Source organism: Saccopteryx leptura, chromosome 6 (genome assembly GCF_036850995.1).
Source record: "Saccopteryx leptura isolate mSacLep1 chromosome 6, mSacLep1_pri_phased_curated, whole genome shotgun sequence".
Taxonomy (NCBI): Eukaryota; Metazoa; Chordata; class Mammalia; order Chiroptera; family Emballonuridae; genus Saccopteryx; species Saccopteryx leptura.
The window spans coordinates 155,450,771-155,477,366 of NC_089508.1; positions in this window are offsets into that span (position 1 = coordinate 155,450,771).

Below are 26,596 nucleotides of genomic sequence, written 5' to 3' on the forward strand. Positions count from 1 at the left end.
GCACATCACCAGCGATTGCTGGCCAGGGAGCTCACAAAGCCCAAAGCTGCTCTGGTGCCGGCCTCCGCAGGCAACATGCTCTGGCAACCTCTGTTGGAGCCTTTTGCCTGCGCTAGCACTGCGTCTGTGATCTCAGGTGGAGCCGGCACGCTCTCTCCTCTGCTTGATTATCCACCCTAGCCCAGCTTCTTCCCTCTGCCCCAGATCCTCCATTTCTCTCAGTTCCAGATGAAAGCAGCCCTTCCTCAGATCAGTGAGGAAAGTGGAATACTCTGTTCTCCATCTTATTTCCTTCAGAGTGGATTATATATTCAACCACCTTTTCGCCCAATCATACCTTTGTCTGGTGTACATATATTTCAGATACTCCTGAGATTTTTTTCTCTGTCTTTAGTTGTTGAATTTGTTGAAATTTCAGGGCGAGATATTGGAACAACCCTCACAGTGCCATTTCTCTGACGTCACTAGCATTTTAACTTTTTAAAGAACTTTTAACTCTTCACTAATTTGCAACTTGCTTTATTTTGTGCAGTGCGTACATATTTTTTCAATTACATTTTACATTCAGTATTATTTAGCATTAATTTCAGGTGTGCAGCATAATGGTTAGACAATCATATGCTTTACAGAGTATTCCCCCCAATATTTCCAGCATCCACTTAGCACCATACATAGATCCTGCAATACTATTAACTATATTCCCTATGCTGTACTTTACATCTCCAAGACTATTTTGTAACTGCCAATTTGACCTTTCTTAATCCTTTGACCTTTTTTGCTCAGTCCCCCAAACCTCTCCTTTCTGGCCACCATCAGTCCTCTACATCTATGAGTATGTTTCAGTTTTGTGTGTTCATTTATTTTGCTTTTTAGATTCCACACATAAGTGAAATCATAAGGTACCTGTCTTCCTCTGACTGATTTATTTCACTTAGCACAATATCTTCTAGGTCTGCCATGTTGTCGCCATGGTAAGATTTTATTCTTTTTTATGGCTGAGTAATATTCCATTGTATATATGTACAGCTTCTTATTCTACTGGTTATTGATGGACACTTGAACTGCTTTCAAATCTTAGCTATTGTAAATAACACCATGATGAACATGGGGGTACATATGTTCTTTTGAATTAGTGTTGTGGGCTTCTTCAGAAGTGGAATTTCTGGGTCAAAAGGCAGTTTCTTTTTTAATATTTTGAGGTAACTCCATACTTTTTCCATAGTGGCTGCACCAATCTGCATTCCCACCAGCAGTGCAGGAGGGTTCCCTTTTCTTCACACCCTTGCCAGCACTTGTTTGTGTATTTATTGATGATATCCATTCTGACAGATTTCGTGAAGTGGTATCTCGTTATGGTTTTAATTTGCATTTCTTTGATGACTAGTGACATTGAGCATCTTTTCATTTGTCTGTTGGCTATCTGTATATACTTTTTGGAGAAGTTTCAGTTCAGGTCATCTGCCCATTTTTAGTTGGATTGTTTGTTTTCTTGGTATTGAGGTATATGACTTCTATATAAATTTTGGGTATTAACCCCTTTTTAAATGTATCATTGGCAAATATATTTTCCTATTCGGCAGGTTGTTTTTTCATTTTATTGATGGTTTCCTTTGCTGTGCAAAACCTTTTTAGTTTGATATAGTCCCATTTGTTTATTTTTTAATATTTTTTAAATATTTTAGGCCCTGGCTAGTTGGCTTAGGGTAGAGTGTCAGACCGGCGTGTGGATGTCCGGGGTTCAATTCCCAGTCAAGGCACACAGGAGAAGTGACCATCTGCTTCTCCACCTCCCTCTTCCCTGCCGCGGACCAGCACGGCTCGTAATTCTGGGTCTTGAGTGAGAACGGTGCGGAATTAAGAAAACAGACTCATTGAGAAATAGGGATGGGATTGGGAGGCCTCTTCAATGCTGATGGCAATATCCGAGTGCCCCAGAGACCCAATTTGCTTTATTGTATAGCCATATGCAAATCAAAGCAGTCCTTGATACAAACTTACACATCTGAGGTAAAAACAGGAACTCTCCCAAAGCATAAACAGGAATCACCCTACCAAGCATAAGTGAAATCAACCAACATCTGAACAAAGAATAAGAGGAAGGGCATGTAAATTGCTCCCAGCAACTTAAGCAAGCAAGTGAAGTGAGTGAAAATACTCAGCATCATAACCAATATGGAGGTGGAGGGAGAGAACTTAGCCTTTTGTTAAGCCATGAATTTACAAAGGCTTTTTGCCACTTGCAGTCTACAACACTTTCTCTTCCACAGCTATGGCTCATTTGGTTCCAACAAGTTGGCTTCAGGCACTGAGGATGGCTCCATGGAGCCTCTAACTCAAGTGCTAAAATAGCCCAGTTGCGAGCATGGACCCAGATGGGCAGAGCATCACCCCCTAGTGGGCTTGCCAGGGAATCCCGGTCAGGGCACATACAGGAGTCTGTCTCTGTCTCCCCTCCTCTCACTGAATAAATAAAAAAAATAGATTTCATATATTGATTTTATGGAGAGAAGAGACTGAAGATTGGGAATTGAGAAATATCAACTCATTGTTGCTTCACTTTAGTTGTTCATTACTTGCTTGTTGTATGTGCCTTGACCAGGCAAGCCCAGGGTTTTGAACGAAAGACCTCAGCATTCCAGGTTGATGCTCTGTCCACTGTGCCACCATAGGCCAGGCTCCGTTTGTATATTTTGGTTCCCGTTTCCCTTGACTGAGGAAATTTATCAGAAAAAAATATTGCTAAGAGAAATGGCAGTGATTTTACTGCCTGTTTTCTACTAGGAGCTTTATAGTTTCAAGTCTTACATTTAAGTCTTTAATCCGTTTTGAGTTGATTCTTATATATAGTGTAAGAAAGTGGTCTAGTTTTATTTTTTGCATGTATCTATCCAGTTTTCTCAACACTGTTTACTGAATACACTGTCTTTACACCATTGTGTATTCTTGCCTCCTTTGTCAAATATTAACTGTACAGGAATGGGTTTATTTCTGGGCTCCCTATCCTGTTTCATGATCTATATGTCTGTTTTTATGCCAGTACCATGCTGTTTTGATTACTATGGCCTTGTAGTATGGTTTGGTATCAGGTAGCATGGTACCTCCCACTTTGTTCTTCTAAGGCATAAAATATTTTTAAAATTCCACATAGTGGGAATGCTGAAAGTGGGATGAGTCGGGAGGATGGCACAGGTGAACAGAATGGAAGGATTGGTGATGTTCTACTGTCTGGATGGGTGGAGGGCCTCTAGGTGTCTAACTTGTTATTGTGCATTGTGACTTATATATGTGTGACAGATAATCTTTTTATATTAGAAACATTATGCAAGAAAGTCACTTTCGATAAATGCTAAAAGGAGGTTCCATATTTTCTTCCCATTCCTCCTATTGTTATGTACTCTGGGAACACACTTCCCACTTTGGAGACTACTAAGTTAATCAAACCACATGGTCACCAGGGCACCTCTCTGCAGCAGGCCCTCGTGAGAGGCCCAGGGTGTTCTGAGCTCATTCCAGGGTGAGGAAGGCTGAAGTTAGAGGTGGTTAAGGGGACCTCCAAGGAGAAAGCCGTGCCCCAGCTGCTCTGAACAGTCAAAAGGAGTCAGGCAAAAGGTAGGTGGTCAGGAAGGAGGGGAAGGAGGAGCAAGGTTCCAGGCACCCAGCATGAGAGGTTCTGGCAGCTTAATGCCAACCCTCTGCATCTAGGCTGTGGTCAGGGACGGACACTGGGCCACTCTGTCCCCACCATCCTGCACACAGGCTGAGAATGTGGTACACAAGGCACAGGAGGGCTCTGGTTCTTGTTAACCAGCCATTTTCTGGTTGCCCAGTCAACCCTCAGCAGATCCAAAGCACAAGAGAGGCAGTCAGAGGATCCAGGAGTGGGGGGCTGCAGCTCTGAGGTGCAGGGGTGGGGCACCATGTACACTTGCTCACCCAGACTCTCCCTGGGCAGGTGGGTTAGGAGAGTGGCTGGCTCTGACCCTCAGAGAAGGTTAAGCATGCTTCAGAACCCCTTTCAGGAGCTGTGGTCCACTTCGCATGTATTCCCATGGAAGTGGTGGAACTCTCCAGTCCTGTGTTGCTTAAGGGTGGTACCCATCCGTCACCAGAATGCACTCAGGTCCTGAGTTTCCCCAGCTCAGTGATCTCACAACTGGCCCGTTCTGACAAGCCCCTTAAGAATAAAACATTGCACACTCCATGGTCTGTATGACTGTCCGGGGGGATTGTTGAAGGGTTAAAGAGGCTGAGATGACAGAGTGTGTCACAGCTGCTCTGGGCAGTGAGTTGCAGTGGTCTGTGGTTTGAGCAGATGTTTCTGCATGAATGCAGCCAAATTGTATTAGCACTTTGGATGATGAAAAGGACTTTAAGTGTCTGCATGTTGCAGTTCTGAAATGTTTGCCAGGGAAAATGACTTTCTATTTTGCAAACAGCAAGTGTAAGGAGGAAAAAATTGGGTTATCATGCTGTAACCAGTCTCCTAGCAGAGATGTCGACAGATGCACACACACAATAAATGTGATCAGAGCGTTGCCACTTGCTCAAATGATGAAACCCCTGTCCTTTTCTTTTTCAATCTTTGTCCCCAGCTGTGGCTCAGACAGCAGTAGTAGGGGGTCAAGGGATGGCCCTACCCTCAGAAAGCAGGGAAGGCAGCCCAAAGTCACACAGCACCAAGCCAGGTGGGACGTTCAAGGAGAAAATCACACTTCCCTTTTTTTTCCTTAAACATTTTCTTAGTAAATTTTCAAAACCATAAGCATGTGAAGAGTAGATAGGATGTACGTGAATCACCATATACATATTTCCTGGCTTGAAGGCTATCAGCTCACAGCCCATCTTTCTTTGTCTGTGCTCTTACTCTGTTAGGTTCTTAAATCAAATCCCTTCACTTCCCTTGTAATGACCCTGATATATAGCTCTGAGATCAGGGATTTGATTGGTATATGTACCCTGACACACGTCATGAAATCAATAATAATTTTTTTTAGGTGAGAGAAGAAGAGATACGTGAGGCAGACTCCCACATGTGCCCTGACTGGGATCCAGCCAGCAGTCCCATCTGGGGCTGATGCTCTATCCACCGAGCTACTTTTAGCACTTGAGGCTGATGTACTCCAACAGAGCTATCCTCAATGCCTGGGGCCACATTCAAACCAGTCAAGCCACTGGCTGCAGGAGGGGAAGAGGGAGAGAAGGAGGAAAGGGAGGAAAAGAGAAGCAGATGGTTGCTTTTCATGTATGTCCCCACCAGGAATTGAACCTGGGACTTCCATATGCTGGGCCAACACTCTATTCACTGGGCCACCATAATAATTTTTTAATATCATCTAGTAACCAGTCCATAATCAATTAGATACCCCAATTCTTCAAAAATATCTTTGGCCAGTTCATTTATTCAAATCAGAATCAAAGCAAGTTCTACACAGTACATTTATTTTTATAACTCTTGTCACTTTTATTCTATAATAATTCTTCCTCCTAATATGTGTGTGTGTGTGTTTGTGTGTGTGTGTGTCTTCATTCCATTTCTGTTAGCAAAATGGGAACATTTGTCCTGTAGCGTGTCCCATGTTCTGGATTTGGCTGTTTGTCTCCTTTTAGTGTCATTGTACTTGTTATCTATCCCCCGTATATCCCCCAACTGGCTAGGTGGAACTAGAGCAGCACTGGTCAGTAGAAATATCATGGAGTCCTGTGAGTAATTTGAAATTTTCTTGTAGCCACATTTTAAAAAGTAAAATTAAGATGAACAATATATTTTATTTAATTTATTTAATACATTATCATTCCAACCTTATAATCAATATAAAAGTTACTAATGATATATTTTTACACTCTTTTCTCATACTGTTTTCAAAATCAGATGTACATTTTGGGCTTACAACACATCTCAGTTTGAATGTTAAGTTTCATCATAAATAATATTTAAATTTCATAAAACCTACAGTTAAAAAGTTGAAAATATACTTAAATATTTTTTAGTAACTATTGAATATCACATTTTATAAATTTATTTTTTATAACTATAAAATTCACATGCAGTAAACACTTAAGATATATGTAAACACTTATAAAGCTATCACCATAATCAAAATAATAAATTTATCCATATAGCTACTTTCACTTGCATAATTATTTTAAAGCATGTCTATGATGTTGTGTGTATCAGTAGCTTCTTTCTGTCACTTCTGAGCAGGATTTCCTCTGTGAGGACATACTATAATTTGTTTATGTGTTAGGCAGCATTCTAAGATGGTCCCCAAAGTCTTTCCATTCCCTCCCCCTCCCCCCTCCAGTGTACGTGTGCTGGATGGATAATCACCTCCCCTTGAGTGTAAGAGAGACCTCTGAATGACAAGATTTTAGTTTACTAGGTTACATTATATGACAGAAGAGATTTTGCAAATGTAATTAGAGTTGCTGGTCAGTTGACTCTGAATTAATGAAAAGAATAATTATTCTGGGTGGGCCTGACCAAATCAGATGAACCCTAAAGGAGGGATGAGGTCCTGCCTGGAGTCAGACAGATCTGAAGACGGGGAGATATTCTCCTGTTGGCCTTGAAAAAGCAAACTGCCATAGTATGGACAGGTGGCAGGCCTCCTAGATGTGAGGGCCTCAGTCCTACAATGGCAAGGAGCTAAATTCTATCAATAACTAGTGAAGTTGAAAGAGGATCCAGAGGCTCATAGGAGATGGCAGCCCCTACTGATTTCAGCCTGGTATGTCGCTAAGCAGAGGACACAACCAAAATGTTCTAGAATCATGCCCTATAGAAACTGGGATGACTCTGGCCAGTTGGCTAAGTGGTAAAATGTTGGCCTGGTATGTGGATGTCCTGGACTTGATTCTGGGTCAGAGTATACAGGAGAAACGCCCATTTGCTTCTCCATCCCTTCCCCTCTTGCTTCTTTCTCTCTCTCTTCTCCTTCCCTCCTACAGCCATGGCTCAATTGTAGCAAGTTGGCCCCAGGCACTAAAGTTGGCTCCATGGCCTCCACCTCAGACACTAAAAAATGACTTCGGTTGCAGAAGAGCAAAGGCCCCCAATGGACAGAATATCCTCCCTAGTGGGCTTGCTGGGTGGATCCTGGTTGAGGCGCATGCGGGAGTCTGTCTCTGCCTCCCCTCCTCTCACTAAATTAAAAGAAAAACTGGGAGATGATAAATGTATGTTTATTTAAGTTTTTGGTTGTGTAATAAGTTTGTGGTTTTTGTTACAGAGCAATAAAAAAATTAATACAGTATATGTATCCATTGTACCTGATGATGGACATTTGAGTTCTTTTATGCTTTGGTATTATTATAAATAAAACTGCTATGAATGTTTACATATAAATACAGAGGTGTGAAATGGCTAGGTAATATAATAAATTCTTGTTTAACTTTTTAAGAAACTGCCAATTATTTTCCAAAGTGGTTGACTGCACTAGCAGTGTATGGAAGTTCCACTTGCTCTACATCTTTGCTACATTTGGTGGTGTCAGTCTTTTCATTTCAGCCATTCTAATAGGTGTATAGTGGTATCTCATTGTAGTTTCAATTTGCATTCCCCTAATGGCTAATGATTTTGGACATCATTTCTTATGCTTGTTTGTCATCTGTATATCTTCTTTGGTGAACTATCTGTTCGTGTGTTTTGTACATTTTTATCAGGTTTGGTTTCATACTGTTTTTTTTGGGGGGGGGATTCTTTCTATATTCTGGATTCAAGTTCTTTTTTCTTTTTTTAGTGAGACAGAGAATCAGAGAGAGGGACAGATGGGGACAGACAGACAAGAAGGGAGAGAGATGAGAAGCATCAATTCTTCGTTGCTGCACCTTAGTTGTTCATTGCTTTCTCATATGTGCCTTGACCGGGGGCTACAGCAGACTGAATGACCCCTTTCTCTAGCCAGCGAGCTTGAGCTTAAGCTGGTGAGCCTTGCTCAAACCAGATGAGCCTGTGCTCAAGCTGGCGACCTCAGTGTCTCGAACCTGGGTCCTCCACCTCCATCCCTCCTTTCCCTCTGGGACTTGCTGCCCTGTTATCTGTATCTATAGGTTATGTGTATATAATTTGGCTAATCCCTTCACCTTCGTTGATCTCTTTCTCTCACCCCCCTCCCCTCTGACAGCTGTCCATCTGTTCCTTGTGACCCTGCCTTTGTTTCTATTTTGTTCCTCAATTTATTGTGTTCATTAGAGTCCACTAAGTGAGATTATATGGTATTTGTCTTTCTCTGCCTGACTTTCTTCACTTAGCATAATAATATCCACGTTCATCCATGCTGTAGCAAAGGTAAGATTTCCTTCTTTTTTACTATTGCATAGTGTTCCAATGTTCAAATGTACCACAGTTTTCTTATCCATTCATCCACTGTCAGACATCTGGACTGTTTCCAGATCTTGGCCATTGTAAACAATGCTACAATGAAAATGGGGGTGAATATCTTTTTTTTTAATTTCTTTTATTTTTCTGAAGTGAGAAGCAGGGAGGCAGAGAGACAGATTCCTGCATGCGCCCAACCAGGATCCACCTGCATGCCCACTAGGGAGCGATGTTCTGTTCATCTGGGGCATTGCTCCATTGCAACCGGAGCCACTCTAGTGCCTGAGGCAGAGGCCATGGAGTCATCCTCAGCTCCTGGGCCAACTTTGCTCCAATGGAGCCTTGACTACAGGACGGGAAGAGAAAGAGAGGAAGGAGAGGGGGAAGGGTGGAGAAGCAGATGGGCGCTTCTTGTGTGTACCCTGGCCAGGAATTGAGCCAGGACTTCCACACGCCGGGCTGACGCTCTACCACTGAGCCAGACGGCCAGAGCCAGTGAATATCTTCTTTTGAATTAGTGTTTTGGGATTCATAGGATATATTCCTAGAAGTGGAATAGGTAAGTCATAAGGCAGTTCCATGTTTAATTTTTGAAGAAACACCATACTGTTTTCCACAGTGGCTGCACAAGTCTGCATTCCCACCAGCAGTTCAGGAGTGTTCCCTTTTCTCCACATTCCTCACCAGCAATTGTTTGTTCATTTGTTAATAAGAACCATTCTGACAGGTGTGAGGTGGTATCTCATTATGGTTTTAATTTGCATTTCTCTGATGATTAGTGGCATTGAACATTTTTCATGTGCCTGTTTGCCATCTGTATGTCCTCTTTGGAGAAGTATCTATTCAGTTCCTTTGTCCATTTTTTTTTTTTTCATTTTTCTGAAGCTGGAAACAGGGAGAGACAGTCAGACAGACTCCTGCATGCGCCCAACCGGGATCCACCCGGCACGCCCACCAGGGGCGACGCTCTGCCCACCAGGGGGCGATGCTCTGCCCATCCTGGGCGTCGCCATGTTGCGACCAGAGCCACTCTAGCGCCTGGGGCAGAGGCCACAGAGCCATCCCCAGCGCCCAGGCCATCTTTGCTCCAATGGAGCCTTGGCTGCGGGAGGGGAAGAGAGAGACAGAGAGGGAAAGCGCGGCGGAGGGGTGGAGAAGCAAATGGGCGCTTCTCCTGTGTGCCCTGGCCGGGAATCGAACCCGGGTCCTCCGCACGCTAGGCCGACGCTCTACCGCTGAGCCAACCGGCCAGGGCCCCTTTGTCCATTTTTTAATTGGTTTGTTTAACTTCCTGGGGTTGAGTTTTAGAAGTTCTTTATAAATTTTGGTTATTAACCAACCCCTTATCAGACATGTAAGTAAATATTCTCCCATTGTGTGGGTTGTCTATTTATTTTGTTAATGGTGTCTTTTGCTGTGCAAAAGCTTTTTAGTTTGATATAGTCCCATTTGTTTATTTTGTCCTTTATTTTACTTGCCCATGGAGATATATTGGCAAAAATAGGCAAAAATATTGCTATTTTAGATATTGGAGAGTTTACCACCTATGTTTCCTTCCAAGATTTTTATGGTTTCATGACTTAAAAAATTTAAGTATTTTATCCATTTTGAGTTTGTTTTTGTAAATGGTGTAGTCTAGTTTTGTTTTGTTTTTTATTTGCATGTACCTCTCCAATTTTCCCAACTCCATTTATTAAATAGACTGTCTTTACACCATTGTCACTCTTTCTTGCCTCCCTTGTCAAATATTAGTTGGCCATAAGGCATGGGTTTATTTCCAGGTTCTCTGTTCTGTTCCATTGATCTTTATGCCTGTTCTTATGCCAGTACCAAGCTGTTTTGAGTATAATGGCCTTGTAGTATAACTTGATATCAGGAAGTGTGTTACCTCCCTTTTTATTCTTCATTTTCAAGATTCTTGAAGCTCTTCATGGGGTTTTGGAGGGTTTGGGGGGTTTTTTTTGGTTCCATATAAATGTTTGGAATCTTTGTTCTAGATCCGTGAAGTATGCCATTGGTATTTTAATAGGAATTGCATTAAATCTATAAATTGCTTTGGGAAGTATGGATATTTTAATGATGGTAATTCTTCCTATCCTTGAACACCGTATATGCTTCCACTTATTTATATCTTCCTCCGTTTCTTTTTCCAAAGTCTTATAATTTTCCGAGTACAAGTCTTTTACCTCATTGGTAAAAGTGACAGTTTGTTATTGGTGTGTAAAAATGCCACTGATTTCTGAATCTTAATTTTACATCCTGCCACCTTGATGAATTCATTTATCAGGTCTAGTTTGTTGTTGTTGTTTTGGCTGAGACTTTAGGGTTTTCTGTGTATGGTATCATGTCATCAGCAAATAATGACAGTTCTACTTCTTATTTTCCAATTTTGGATGCCTTTTATTTCTTCCTCTTGTCTGATTGCTGTGGCTAGGATTTCCAGTACTATGTTGAATAAGACGGTGAAAGAGGGCATCCCTTCCTTGTTTCTGATCTTAAGGGGATTGCTTTTAACTTTTTGCCCATTGAGTATGATGTTGACTGTCAGTTTGTCATATATGGCCTTTAATATGTTGAGGTATGTTTCCTATAGTCCTGCTTTGCTGAGAGTTTTGATCATTAATGGGTACTGAATTTTATCACACACTTTTTCTGCATCTGTTGATATGATTATGTGATTTTCATTCTTCAATTTGTTTATGTGATGAGTCACATTTATTGATTTGCAAATATTGTATCAGCCTTGCTGTCCTGGAAAAAAATCCTACTTTATCATGATATATAATCTTTTAAATGTATTGCTGGATGTGGTTTGCTAATATTTTGTTGAGAATTTTAGCATCTATGTTCATCAGGGATATTGGCCTATAGTTTTTTTCTTTATAGTGTCTTTTTTTATTATTCAGTGAGGGGAGAGGAGGCAGAGACAGACTCCCACACGTGCCCCAACCAGGATCCACCCAGCAATCCCACTAGGGGGTGATGCTCTGCCCATCTGGGGCATTGCTTCATTGCTCAGAAATTAAGCTCTTCTTAGCACCCGAGGCAGCAGCCATGGAGCCATCCTCAGTACCTGAGGCCAGCTCACTCTAATCGAGCTTTGGCTGCAGGAGGAGGAGGAGGAGGAGGAAAGAGAGAGAGAGAGAGAGAGAGGGAGAGAGGGAGGGAGGGAGGGAGAAGCAAGAGAGTGAGGGGTGGAGAAGCAGATGGGTGATTCTCCTGTGTGCTCTGACTGGGAATCAAACTAGGGACATCCACACACCAGGCCGATGCTGTACCACTGAGCCAACCATGTAGGACCTCTTTGTAGTATCCTTACCTGGTTTTGTAATAAGGTTAATGTTTGTCTTGTAAAATGAGCTTAGAATTCTTCCCTCCTCTTGAAATTTTTGGAATAGCTTGAGAAGGATAGTTGTTAGTTCTTTGAATATTTTGTAAAATTTGCCTGTGAAGCCATCTGGTCCAGGACTTTTGTTTGCTGGGGTTTTAATAACTGTTTTAATTTCATTTGTTGTAATTGGTCTGCTTAGGTTTTTTTGATTCTTCTAGATTCAGTTTTGGAAGATTGTATGTTTCTAGAAATATATCCATTGCACCTAGGTTTTCCAATTTTTGGCATATAGATCTTCATAGTATTTTCTTATAATCCTTTGTATTTCTGTGGTGTCAGTTGTTACTTCTCCTCTTTCATTTCTAATTTTATTTATTTCGGTCCTCTCTTTTTTTCTTGATGATTCTGGTTAAAGGTTCATCAATTTTATTTACCTTTTCGAAGAACCAGCTCTTGGTTTCATTGATCTTTTGTTTTTCTTTTTATTTGTTTTGTTTGTTTGTTTTTAGTCTCTGTGTGGTTTATTTCCCCTCTGATCTTTATTATTTCCTTCCTTCTAATTTCTCTGGGCTTTATTTGTTGTCCTTTTTCTAGTTCTTTTAGGTACAGGATTAGATTGTTTATTTGACCTTTTTTTTTTTTTTTTTTGCTTCTTATGGTGTGCCTGTAATGTTATGAATGCCCCTCTCAGGACTGCTTTTGCTGTGTTCCATAAATTTTTGTGTTGTTGTATGTTTATTTTCATTTCTTTCAAGGAAATTTTTTATTTTTTCCTTGTTCTCATTGTTAACCCATTCATTATTTAATAACATGCTATTTAGCCTCCAAGTGTTTTAATGTTTTTTAGTTTTTCTATTGTAGTTGATTTCTAATTTCATACCATTGTGGTCAGAGAAATGCTCAATCCTCTTAAATTTATTGAGATTTGTTTTGTGTCCTAACATGTAGTCTGTCCTAGAGAATGTACCATGAGCACTTGTAAAGAATGTATATTCTGCTGCTTTGGAGTAAAAGGTTCTGAAGATATCAATTAAGTCCAGTTGATCTAGTGTGTCATTTAAGGACACTTATTTCTTTTTAAATTTTCTGTCTGGAGGATCTATTCATTGATGTTAGTGAGGTATTAAAATCTGCTACTATTATATTATTGCTGACAGTCTTGCCCTTTATGTCCATAAATATCTGCTTTGTATACTTAGGTGCTCCTATATTGGGTCCATAAATATTTACAATGGCTACATCCTCTTGTGAGATTGCTCCCTTTATCATTATGTAATGACTTTTCTTGTCCCTTACTATAGTCTTTGTTTTAAAATCTATTTTATCAGATATAAGTATTACTATCAGCTTTTTTCATTTCCATTTGCATGAAATATTTTTTTTCTATCCCTTCACTTTCAGACTTTCAGATGTGTATCTTTTGTTCTTAGGTGGGTCTCTTGTAGACAGCATGTATGCGGGTCTTGTTTTCTTTTTTGTGCAGCTACCCTATGTTTTTTATTGGAGCACTTAATCCACTTACATTTAAGGTTATTATTGATATGTAGTTGTTTATTGCCATTTTATTCTTTAAATCTACAATCCTCTTTCTCTCAACTTCTTTTTGCCTTTGCTCTTTTTATAGAAAGCCCTTTAACATTTTTAGCAGTACTGGTTTGGTTGTAATTAACTTCTTGAGCCTTCTTTTTGTCTGGGAAGCTCTTTATTTCTCCATCAATTATAAATGATAGCTTAGCTGGATAGAGTAGTCTTGGTTGTAAGTTCTTGTTTTGCACTACTTTGAATATTTCTTACCAATCCCTTCTGACCTAGAGTGTTTCGTTTAGAAGTCAGATGTCAGTGATATGGGGGCTCCTTTGTAGGTAATTAACTGCTTTTCTCTTGCACATTTAGTATTCTTTATCTACTAAATTTGGTACCATAATTATGATGTGTCCTCGTGTAGGCCTCCTTGGGTTCATCTTTAATAGGACTCTGTGCTTCTTGAACTTGTGTGACATTTTTCTTCATTGATTTAGGGAAGTTTTCGGCTATGATTTCTTCAAACAAGTTCTCTGTCTCTCGTTTGTTCTCTTCTTCAGGAATCCCTATGATGCGTATGTTGTTTCTCTTCATGTTGTCTCAGAGGTCTCTTAGAGTTTCCTCAGTCTTTCTGAGCCCCTTCTATTTTTGATGCTCTGCTTCTGTGCTTACATTTATCTAGTCCTTTAAATCACTGATTTGATCCTCTGCTGCATCTAGCCTGCTGTTGATTCCTTCTAGTGCAGTCTTCATTTCTGATATTATATTTGTCATTCCTGACTAGTTCTCTTTTATGATTTCAATGTCCTTTTTAAATCTTTTTGTTTAAGTTCTCATTGAGATCATCCATTTCTACTCTAAGACCTTTGAGCATCCTAGTAAATATTATTTTAAACTCTGCATCTGGTAGTTTGGTTATTTCCATTTCATTTAGTTCTTTTTTGGGGTATTTCTCTTATTGATCACTTGGGGCATATTTCTTTGTCTGCCCATTTGGTCTGTGTATGAGGTAGCTCTGCTCTGACTTTTAAATTCATTGTGGTGTCTTTATGAAGAAGATGGGCTCAGTAGTACTGACCTTCAGGCCACCTGAGTTCCTTGCTCTAGGAATGCTTGTTTGTTTTTTTTGTTTGAATTTATACAACTGATTTTATTTCTCTTTTTTGTAATAAAACAAGCTAAATTAAACCAGGAAGAACTGAATTGGAAGGTGAGTGTGTGTACAAAGTGTAAGTCTTAACAGGGGTCAGGAACCGTTTTTGCTGAGAGAGCCATGAGCACCACATATTTTAAAATGTAATTCCCTGAGAGCCATACAACGACCCGTGTACGTTATGCATTATCCAATAAAAATTTGGTGTTGTCCCAGAGGACAGCTGTGATTGGCTCCAGCCACCCACAACCATGAACATGAGTGGTAGGAAATGAATGGATTGTAATACATAAGAATGTTTTATATTTTTAACGTCATTTTTTTTAAGATTTATCTGCAAGCCAGATGTAGCCATCAAAAGAGCCACATCTAGCTCGTGAGCCATAGGTTTCTTTTTTTTTAAATTTATTTATTAAATTTAATGCAGTGACATTGATAAATCAGGGTACATATGTTGAGAGAAAACATCTCCAGATTATTTTGACATTTGATTGTGCTGTATACCCCTCCCCCAAAGTTAAATTGTCTTCTGTCACCTTCTATCTGGTTTTCTTTGTGCCCCTCCCCTCCACCAACCCCTCTCTCCTTCTTCACCCCATACCCCCTCCCCCAACCCCCACCCCTGTTGCCATCACATTCTTGTTCATGTCTCTGAGTCTCATTTTTATGTCCCTTCTATGTATGGATTCATATAGTTCTTAGGTTTTTTTCTGATTTACTTATTTCACTCCGTATAATGTTATCAAGGTCCATCCATGTTATTGTAAATGATCCGATGTCATAATTTCTTATGACTCAGTAGTATTCCATAGTACATATGTACCAAAGCGTTTTACTCCACTCGTCCTCTGATGGACACTTGGGCTGTTTCCAGATCTTTGCTATTGTGAACAATGCTGCCACAAACATGGGGGTGCATTTCTCCTTTTGGAGCCGTTCTATGGTGTCCTTGGGGTATATTCCTAAAAGTGGGATAGCTGGGTCAAAAGGCAGTTCAATTTTCAGTTTTTTGAGGAATCTCCATACTATTTTCCACAGTGGCTGCACCAGTCTGCATTCCCACCAGCAGTGCAGGAGGGTTCCCTTTTCTCCACATCCTCGCTAGCACTTATTCTGTGTTGTTTTGTTGATGAGCGCCATTCTGGCTGGTGTGAGGTGATATCTCATTGTGGTTTTAATTTGCATTTCTCTAATGATTAGTGATGTTGAGCATTTTTTCATATGCCTATTGGCCATCTGTATATCCTCTTTGGAGAAGTGTCTATTCATCTCTTTTGCCCATTTTTGGATTGGATTGTTTGTCTTCCTGGTGTTGAGATTTACAAGTTCTTTATAAATTTTGGTTATTAACCCCTTATCAGACGTATTGTCAAATATGTTCTCCCATTGTGTAGTTTGTCTATTTATTCTGTTCTTGTTGTCTTTAGCTGTGCAAAAGCTTTTTAGTTTGATATAGTCCCATTTGTTTATCCTGTCTTTTATTTCACTTCCCTATGGAGATAAATCAGCAAATATATTGCTCCGAGAGCTTACTGCCTATGTTTTCTTCTAAGATGCTTATGGTTTCATGGCCTACATTTAAGTCTTTTATCCATTTTGAGTTTATTTTTGTGAGTGGTGTAAGCTGGTGATCTAGTTTCATTTTTTTGCAGGTAGCTGTCCAATTTTCCCAACACCATTTGTTAAAGAGGCTGTCTTTACTCCATTGTATTTCCTTACCTCCTTTGTCAAATATCAGTTGTCTATAGAACTGTGGGTTTATTTTTGGGTTCTCTGTTCTGTTCCATTGATCTATATGCCTGTTCTTATGCCAGTACCAGGCTGTTTTGAGTACAATAGCCTTGTAGTATAACTTGATATCAGGAAGTGTGATACCTCCCACTTTAGTCTTCTTTTTTAAGATTGCTGAGTCTTTTTGTGTTCTCTTTTGGTTCCATATAAATTTTTGGAATATGTGGTCTATATCTTTGAAGTATGTCATTGGTATTTTAATTGGTATTGCATTGAATTTATAGATTGCTTTGGGTAATATAGACATTTTAATGATGTTTATTCTTCCTAACCATGAGCACGGTATATGCTTCCACTTGTTTGTATCTTCCTTGATTTCTTTTATCAATGCTTTGTAATTTTCCGAGTACAAGTCTTTAGTGTCCTTGGTTAAGTTTATTCCTAGGTACTTTATTTTTTTGGTTGTAATTGTGAAGGGGATTGTTTCCTTAATTTCTCTTTCTGACTGTTCATTGTTGGTGTATAAAAATGCCTCTGATTTCTGAGTATTGATTTTATATCCTGCCACTTTGCTGAATTCATTTATCAGGTCCATTAGCTTTTTGACTGAAACTTTAGGGTTTTCTATATACAATATCATATCATCTGCAAATAATGATAGTTTTACTTCTTCTTTTCCAACTTGAATGCCTTTTATTTCTTTTTCTTGTCTGATTGCTGTGGCCAGGACTTCCAGGACCATGTTAAATAAGAGTGGTAAAAGGGGGCATCCCTGCCTTGTTCCTGATCTTAAGGGGATTGCTTTTAATTTTTGCCCATTGAGTATGATGTTGGCTGTGGGTTTCTCATAGATGACTTTTATCATGTTGAGGTATGTTCCCTGTATTCCCACTTTGCTGAGAGTTTTGATCATGAATGGGTGCTGGATTTTATCAAATGCTTTTTCTGCATCTATTGAAATTATCATATGGTTTTTCTCCTTCTTTTTGATTATGTGATGAATCACATTGATTGATTTACGAATATTGTACCAGCCTTGCCTCCCCAGAATAAATCCCACTTGATCATGGTGTATGATTTTTTCCATATATTGTTGGATCCAGTTTGCTAATATTTTGTTGAGGATTTTAGCATCTATATTCATCAGAGATATTGGCCTATAATTTTCTTTCTTTGTGTTGTCTTTGCCTGGTTTTGGAATCAGAATTATGCTCGCTTCATAAAAGGAGCTTGGAAGTCTTCCTTCCTCTTGAATTTTTTGAAATAGCTTGAGAAGGATAGGAGTTAGTTCTTCTTTGAATATTTGGTAGAATTTCGTTGTGAAGCCATCGGGCCCCGGACTTTTCTTTGTTGGGAGTTTTTTGATAACTGTTTCTATGTCATTTGTTGTAATCGGTCTGTTTAAGTTTTCTGATTCTTCCAGATTGATTTTTGGAAGATTGTATGTTTCAAGGAATTTGTCCATTTCATATAGTTTGTCTAGTTTATTGGCATACAGTTCTTCATAGTATTTTCTTATAATATTTTGTATTTCTGTTGTGTCAGTTGTTATTTCTCTTCTCTCATTTCTAATTTTATTTATTTGAGTCCTCTCTCTCTTTTTCTTGGTGAGTCTAGTGAAAGGTTCATCAATCTTATTTACCTTTTCAAAGAACCAGCTCCTAGTTTCATTTATCCTCTGTATTGTTTCTTTAGCCTCTATCTCATTTATTTCTGCTCTGATCTTTATTATTTCCTTCCTTCTACTACATTTGGGCTTTACTTGCTGTTTTTTTTCTAATTCTTTTAGATGCAGGGTTAAGTTGTTTATTTGAGCTTTTTCTAGCTTCTGAAAATGTGCCTGTAGTGCTATGAACTTCCCTCTCAGCACTGCCTTTGCTGTGTCCCATAAATTTTGAGTTGTTGTATGCTCATTGTCATTCGTTTCTAGGAATTTTTTTATTTCTTCTTTGATCTCATTCTTAATCCATTCATTATTTAACAACCTGCTATTTAGTTTCCATGTGTTTGAGAATTTTTGAGCTTTTCTGTTGTGGTTCATTTCTAGTTTCATGCCGTTGTGATCGGAGAAAGTGCTTGATATGATTTCAGTCCTCTTAAATTTGTTGAGAGCAATTTTGTGCCCTAACATGTGGTCTATCCTAGAGAATATACCATGAGCACTTGAAAAGAATGTATATTCTGCTGCTTTAGGGTGAAAGGTTCTGAAGATATCTATTAAATCGAGTTGATCTAGTGTTTCCAATAAGTCTGCTATTTCTTTGTTAATTTTCTTTCTTGAGGATCTATCTAGTGATGTTAGTGGGGTATTGAAATCCCCTACTATTATAGTATTGCTGTTGATCTCGCCCTTTATATCCATCAAAGTCTGCTTTATATATTTAGGTGCTCCTATATTAGGTGCATAGATATTTATAATAGTTATATCTTCCTGTTGGATTACTCCCTTTATCATTATGTAGTGGCCTTCTTTATCTCTTACTATATCCTTTGTTTTAAAGTCCAATTTGTCTGATATAAGTATTGCTACCCCAGCTTTTTTTTCATTTCCGTTTGCATGAAATGTTTTTTTTTCCATCCTTTTACCTTCGATCTATGTGTGTCTTTTGTTCTAAGGTGTATCTCTTGTAGACAACATATGTATGGGTCCTGTTTTCTTACCGCGCAGCTACCCTATGTCTTTTGATTGGATCATTTAATCCATTTACATTTAAGGTTATTATTGATATGTAGTTGTTTATTGCCATTTTATTCTTTAAAGCTGTATTCCTCTTTTGCTATATTCTTTTCCCACTTTGATCTGTTTACAACAGGCCACTTAACATTTCCTGCAGCATTGGTTTGGTTGTAATGAATTCCTTGAGTTGTTTTTGTCTGGGAAGCTTTTTATTTCTCCTTCGATTTTAAATGATAGCCTTGCTGGATAAAGTAGTCTTGGTTGTAAGTTCTTGTTCTGCATTACTTTGAATATTTCTTGCCATTCCCTTCTGGCCTCAAGTGTTTCTGTTGAGAAGTTGGATGTCATCCTTATGGGGGCTCCTTTGTAGATGATAACTTTTTTTTCTCTTGCAGCTTTTAATATTTTCTCTTTATTGCTTAGCTTTGGTATTTTAATTATGATGTGTCTTGGTGTAGGTTTCTTTGGGTTTCTCTTTAATGGAGTCCTCTGTGCTTCTTGGACTTGTGAGAGTTTCTCTTGCATTAATTTAGGGAAGTTTTCAGCTATGATATGATTGAACAAAGTCTCTATCCCTTGTTCTTTTTCTTCTTCTTCAGGAACTGCTATGATGCGGATGTTATTTCTCTTCATGTTGTCACAGAGCTCTCTAAGAGTTTCCTCTGACTTTTTGAGTCTCTTTTCTCTTTTCTTCTCTGCTTTCATGCCTTCATTCCAGTTGTCCTCTAACTCGCTGATTCGATCCTCTGCTCTATCTATCCTGTTTTTAATTCCTTCCATTGTGGTCTTTATTTCTGATATTGTATTTGTCATCTCTGACTGATTCTTTTTTATACTTGCTATTTCTTTATTTAGGTGTTCATAATGAACATCCATTGTTGTTCTAAGATCCCTAAGCATCCTTACAATCATTATTTTGAACTCTGCATCTGGAAGTTTGATTATTTCCATATCACTCAGTTCATCTCCTGAAGGTTTCATTTGGATTGCACTTTTTTGTCTTCTCATTTTTGGTGTTTTGTTTGTAGAGTTGGTTGAGTCTAGGCTTGGTGTTGTCTGCCTCCAGTTTTCAGTTGTGTTATTTCTAGGTCTTCTTGGGTTGGTATCAGCTATTATTTGTAATCCACTTTCGGATTTGGGCAGCTTTGAAGTCTTGATTTGTTTGTTTTCTTAACAGGTGATAGTCTTGTTTACTGATCTCAGCAGGGGGCTTCCTTGAAACTGTATCCAGGAATGCTGTGGGTGTGACCTGAGACTCTGAAGGTCTCTTCCACCAACTAATCTCACTGGGGGCAGGGTTTTTTCTCAGCTTCAGTAGGGGGAGGTGTATCTCAGATCTCCATGGAGACCTGAGTTACTGCCCCTCCTCCCCACTTTTTGTTTTCAGCTGTGTCTTGTTGTGCTGATTGGAGCTGGATAGATGTCCGGAGATCTCTGATCTGGAAGCACTTCAGCTCTGTTTTGTGAAAGGTTCTGTCCCTCCCCCAGCTATGGCTGCCTCCAGCATGGATGAGTCAGCTTTTTTAGTTCGTTTCCTGTATTCCTTAGCCCCTCACAGTCTGTCCCTCTCCTTGTCCTTTCCACTTGGGAGATAAGCTGGTCTTTTCACAACACCTTGCTCCCTGGTCGCCAGGCAAGTGGCTGTGAGCAGTAGTTTCTGCTCTTTCCCCTGTGTAAGATCCCCTCTGGGCTCTCAGCATCACCCCCCCGTTCCTGTAAGCAGAGGAGATTCAGGCGCTACCTACGAGGATTGTTGTGGCTTCTTCTTTGCTCCTTGGTTTTTGAGAGCTGTTCTTGCCGTTCAGAGTTGGTTTTTCATGCTGATTTTTCCTAAATTGATTTGTATTCCAGTTTGATGGTGAGAGCTGGGTGTCTGTGCATCCGCCTACTCCGTTGCCATCTTTTTCTCCCCTGGGAATGCTTCTTAAGGGTTATATTTACCCTCCTGCAGTATGTGAGTATTGAATGCAGTTGGCCCTTTCGTGGGTGGAGTTATCCCTTCAGCCTGTCTCACTCTAAGGTTCAACCTTGATCCACGTGTATTAGATACTGTACAGTGTCTGTCCTATTGGGCGTATTTATTCCCTGCAGTGTCTGGTGCCTGCTGGACTCCTTCTTTGGGCGTTCCACTTTTGTAGCTAGCTGAGTCTAGCATTGGTATGATCTGCCACCCACTACCAGTTGTGTTGGTTCTGGGTCCTCTTGGGCAACACTTGGGTATGGGTTGGCATCAGCAGTTGTTTGTAACCCATAGTGAGCTACCCTTCTGGATGAAGCTAGTGCTCTGCTTGCTGTTTGTGTCTGCATTTTCTGTCCCTGAGTAGAGTGGGAGGGGCCAACCTGTGTATAAAAATCAGCTTCCTCCTCCTTAAAGCTGACAGCAGCTCCATAAAAGGCTCCATGCTCTGTAAGATTTGTTCATACTTTTCAGCTGCTCCACCCCCTCTTGTAGCTACCTGGTCTTCCCACGGAGTCTTCTGTAGAAAGACTGTATAGTGTGTGCTCTGACTGGACTCATCCCACCAACCCCTCTACAGGTTGCAAGCTTGGTGGGTTAGGGCTACTGAGGTCCAAAGGACAGCGTTAGTGGAACCCCCTACTTGAGGAGGGTCTCTGGTCCAGTTCTGAATATTCTCATTTGCTTTCATATTATTACTTTAACTTTTATTTGTCCTTTTTCTAGCTTCTTAAAGTATTCAATAGAAGCAGAAGTCACTGATGTGAGTAAATGACTTGATCTCTTTTTTCTTCTAAAATAGGCATTTGCTGCTATAAAATTTCCTTTAAGTACCATTTTAATCCCACATATTTTGATATATTGGGTTTTTAATTCAGAAAATTTCTAATGTCTTTAATATTTTTTCTTTCACACATGTTTTTTTAGAAGTATATAATTTAGTTTCCAAATATTTGGGGGACTTCCAGTTATCTTTGTTAATGATATCTAATTTCTTTGTAGTCAAAGAACATACTTTCTATGACTTGAATCCTTCTAAATTTACTGAGACTTGTTTTGTGGCTCAGAATAAAGTTTATCTTATTAAACATGCATTTGAAATGAATATTTTTGCTGTTATGTGAAGGGTTCTATAAACATCAGTCAGATTAAGTTGCTTGGTAATGTTTCTGAAGTATTTAATATCCTTCCTGATTTTCTGTCTAGTTTTTCTGTTCATTATGAAACAGAAGGGGGTAGTAAAATCTCAACTATGAGTTGTAGATTTCCTTCTCACATTTCTATCAGTTCTTGCTTCATATATTTTGAAACTCTTTTATTGGGTGAATACATGTTTATGATAGTCATGTCCTTGTGATAATCTGACCCCTTCATTATGATGAAATGGCCCTCTTTATCTATTATAATATTCTTGGCTCTGAAACCTATCGTTTAATAGTAATGTACACATAACCAACTTTCTTTCCTTTTCTCATCCTTTTATTGTTAACTTATTTGTGTCAGTTTAAAAAAAAAAGAGTTTATCCCTATTGATTTAATGGAGAGAGAAAGAGAGAGAGACAGGAAAATCAATCTGTTTCTGTATGTGCCTTGACCAGGGATTGAACAGGCAACCTCTGCGCTTTGGGACAATGCTCCAACCAACCAATTATCCATCCAGGGCTCTTTGTGTCTTTGCATTTAAAGAGGGGTTCTAGTATAAAGCATCTGTGTGGTTCTTGCTTTCTTATCCAATCTGAAAGTCTCTGTCTTTTAATTGAGTTGTTTAGACCATTTACATTTAATGTTTTTATATATTTTATTGTACTTAAATTGAGCATTCTGCTATTATTTTTTGTTTCATATGTTCTTTGGTCCTTTTATCTTTTTCTTATTTCTTTTGGATTGTATATTTCTTATGATCCCATATTTCCCCTATGTTGACTTATTAGCTATATCCCTTTGTTTTATTATTTTTTTAGTGCTTGATTTAGGTGTTATAATATAGATTGTATTATTTTGTTGTTGCTGCCTAAAACATTAAAACAATTTTGGCAACATAGTACAATAGACACTTATTATTTTGGACTTTATAGGAGCCAGGTTCCAGGGAGAGTTTAGCTGGGTCCTGTCCTCAGAGTCTCACAAATCTGAGGCTGGCATTTCATCTGAGTCTTAGGATCCTCTTCCAAGTTCATGTGCATGGTGATAGAACTCATAGTGACTTACTTCTCCAAGGACATCTGGAGATCCTCTTATGTGAGTTTTGGACCTGTAGACCTTCTTTTTTAAAGAGCACATATGATTAAGTCAGGCTTACTCAGGATAATCTCCTTATTGATTAACTCAAAGTCAGTTGATTAAAGGCCTTAATTAAATTTGCAAAACTCACCTTTGCCATAGTATATGAGTGACATCTATCATATTCATGGATCCCACTCACATTCAAGAAGAGGGATTACACAATGTGTGTGGGAATCTAGGGAGGCATCTTAGAATTCTTCCCACCACAACAACTCTTAAGTTAGCACAATCTACCTTTAAGTGATATTATACTGTTTTGCATACAGTATGAGGCCGGGGTATGTCCATTGTCCCTCTCTCTGCCTTTGAACATATATTAACTAACTAGGGCAGTGTAACAAAGTACCATAAACTGGAATGGCTTCTAACAACAAAAATTTATTCTCTCACAGAATAATAGTCCAAAATCAAACTATTGACAGGGTCATGCTTTCTCTGAAACCACCAGAGAAATCCTTCCCTGCCTTCTCCCAGCTTCTGGTGCTTTGCCAGACATCTTTCATGTCCCCTGGCTTGCAGCCCCAATCTCTGCCTTCATTGTCACATGATGCTCTCCCTGTGTGTCTGTGTCATGGCCATTTTCTTATAAAGACACCAGTCATGTTGGATTAGGAGCCCATGCTACTCTGGCATGACCTCATCTCAACTAATTATATCTGCAGTAACCCTACCTCCAAATAATGTCACATGCTGAGGTACTGGGGATTAGGAATTCCACATATCTTTTTGGGGGGCACAGACTAATTCATAATAGTGGTATTGTTGCCATATAGTTTTTCCACGTTTACAAGCCCTATACTACATAATTTTTGCTTTGAACAGTTGATTATATTTTAAAGATATTTAAATAGAAAAATGTCTTTCTTTTTATCCATGTAGTTACCATGTTTTTGATTCCTTTGTGTAGATATTGGGTAGGGTTGAGGCTGAGCAGGCCTGGCAGGTGTCTGGATGGCCACCTCCTGACCACCAGTGATGGGAGGGCCAGAGTGGCCATCTGGGTGTGCAGCCCCTGCAGTCACATGGGGACGGGCACACAGGGTTCCTCTTCATCTTCTCTCTCTCTTGTATTTAGTGCATGTGCCCCTCTGGGCACTGCAGTCTCAGGTTTGTTTTAACAGCAGTGGTTTCCTACATGATGATCTTGCTTCGTTTTCCTTCCTGTTGAAAATTACGAGTTATTGAATGGTAAGGAGCCCAGACTAGACTTCTGGAAAGCCTGTTGCACACTTGAAATGTATTTGCATTTTAGGGTGTATGTTACACTTAAGTAAAAACCAGAGGTCTGATAGAAAGACAGCCTAGAGACATCCTTTATCAGGATGTTTTTGGAAGTAACACCAGTCATTCTGAAGCCCTTAGGCCAGCCTCCCACAATGCCCCTCACACATACCTCCTTTTCACTGAGGGCCTCATCTCCCACCCTGTTCCCCCACATGCTGGCAAATTTGTCATTCCTGGAAGCCTGTCCTGTGTGTAGCCCCTCCTCCAGGAGGCCAGGTTGACCAAGGCGGGGTAGCAGGAGTCCCGGCAGGACTGTCCTCGGCCCAGCCTTGACAACTGCCATCTGCAGAGCAGCAGGGTCTCTGGAGTGTCTGTGTGGCTGAATCTTTTTGAAGAGAAGAGTTAGCCCCAGAATGCCAGGCCTCCAGCACCCACACCACAGGCTATCGGCACAGCAGCGGCTCCTCCTGCTCACCCTGGCCGGGCCTGGCTTGTGATAGTGTCACCACAGCCTCTGCAGAACCCAGGTGTGGTCCCAGTGACAGACTGACAATGCTCAGGCCGAGTCTTTGCAGATGAAAGCAGGCACTCAGCTGACTGGGTCACCCCATCCTCTCCCTGCTCTCTGTCTGCCAGAGCCACATGGAGAGGAGGGGGTGGGGAGGTCACGGCTTGCATGGCTGTGAGGTGGGGCAGGCTGAGGCTCAGGGACAAGGCTGTGGCTTCCTTGGGTCTTGGGCATGTCAAGGAGGCAGCTTGATTCATCTAAGAGACCTTATGGTAGGTGGTCCTAAGTCTACCATAGCCAACAGCCAGGAGTCCACAGAGTCCAGCAAGGCTGCCCCTTCAGGCTGCTGAGAACTGATTACACGTGTGTTCACTGCTCACTTTTAAGTGTTGACTTGTGCATTTTCACAGATTTTAAGAAGCACAGAGCCAGCACATTAAACCTATAAGTTCATAAATATTATTGGTAAGAACAATGCTAGTTTTAAAATGTGGATCAATATGAGAAACATGATTAAGTGAATAGCTATGTGGAGAGTAGTTAGACCTGGAAATATCCCAGAGTGCCTCGTTCAACAAACACTGAAATCAAGGGTTTTGTGTCATTTTGAGCCTAAGGCCAGGCTTTTGGGACCCAGGGAGCTGTCCAGAGAAGACACGTCCAAGGGGAGCACCACCTAAGTCACCCTGCTGATACCTGGCATTGAGGTGTCCCCAGTCCTGCAAAGTCTTCTCCTCCAGATGAGTGTCCTCACACTGACACGTGGCCCAGGGCCCAGCCCAGCGGAAGTAGGGTGAGCTGGATTCTGGGTCCACCCCACACAGTACCCTGGCTCTCCGCCCCCCTCTGCACCCCATGCTGCAGGGGTGAAACGGAGAATGGGAGCAACCGTGTGGTAGATAGTCAGGGATTAAGTGAGTGGATCTGTGAATCTGGGGGGAGTGCTGGCCACCCCCTTTCTGCCAGGGCACTGCCGCACTTTGTTAATGTTCACGTGTTCACTTTCAAGGGTGTGTGTCAGCCATGCTGGAGCTCATGTATTACAATCCATTCATTTCCTACCACTCATGTTCATGGTTGTGGGTGGCTGGAGCCAATCACAGCTGTCCTCTTGGACAACACCAAATTTTTATTGGATTATGCATAATGTACACGGGTCATTGTATGGCTCTCATGGAATTACATTTTAAAATATGTGGCATTCATGGCTCTCTCAGCCAAAATGGTTCCCGACCCCTGGCCTGGGGTCTCTGCATGGGGGCCTGCTCAAGGCAGAATCTGTCTGTGCCTAATATCAGTTTGAGTCTCTGGAAGGGGTGCATGGGGACAATCCTATCCCCCCATGTTCCAGCTGGATGATCTAGCACAGGTCAGGCCCTTTCTCTGAGCCTCAGTTTCCCCTTCTGTGAAACACAGATGATGACAAAACTGCTTTTCAGCACGTCTCAAGGAAACTAGCTTTACAACCGCATGTTTGTGCACACACCACTAGGGTATCAGCTGTGGGATGGCCCTGCTGCCCCAAAGGCCACAGCCCAGGGCAGGGCCTGAACCCAGGATTCCAAGTGAAGCTGCCAGGCTGGGGTGCAGACATGCACACACCTCCCCAGCCATTCTGAAAAGTGCCTTTTCTCTACTGGATGTTTCTGAGAGAAGCAGAGAAAAACACTGTGTATCTTTGTTTTATTATAACACTAATGACTTCATCATCCCTTGCACTTCCCAGAAAAGCCGATGACAAATCTGTTGAAGTTCAGCTGTGAGAGCCTCCTCTTATAGCAAGAATGAGAAGTATTTAAAAGCAGCTTCTGCTCTGGGAGTTATTTTCAGAGACATGGCCCTGCTGGGTGTCACCCAAGTCCCATGCCCACTCGCAGCCATTCTCAATCCACAC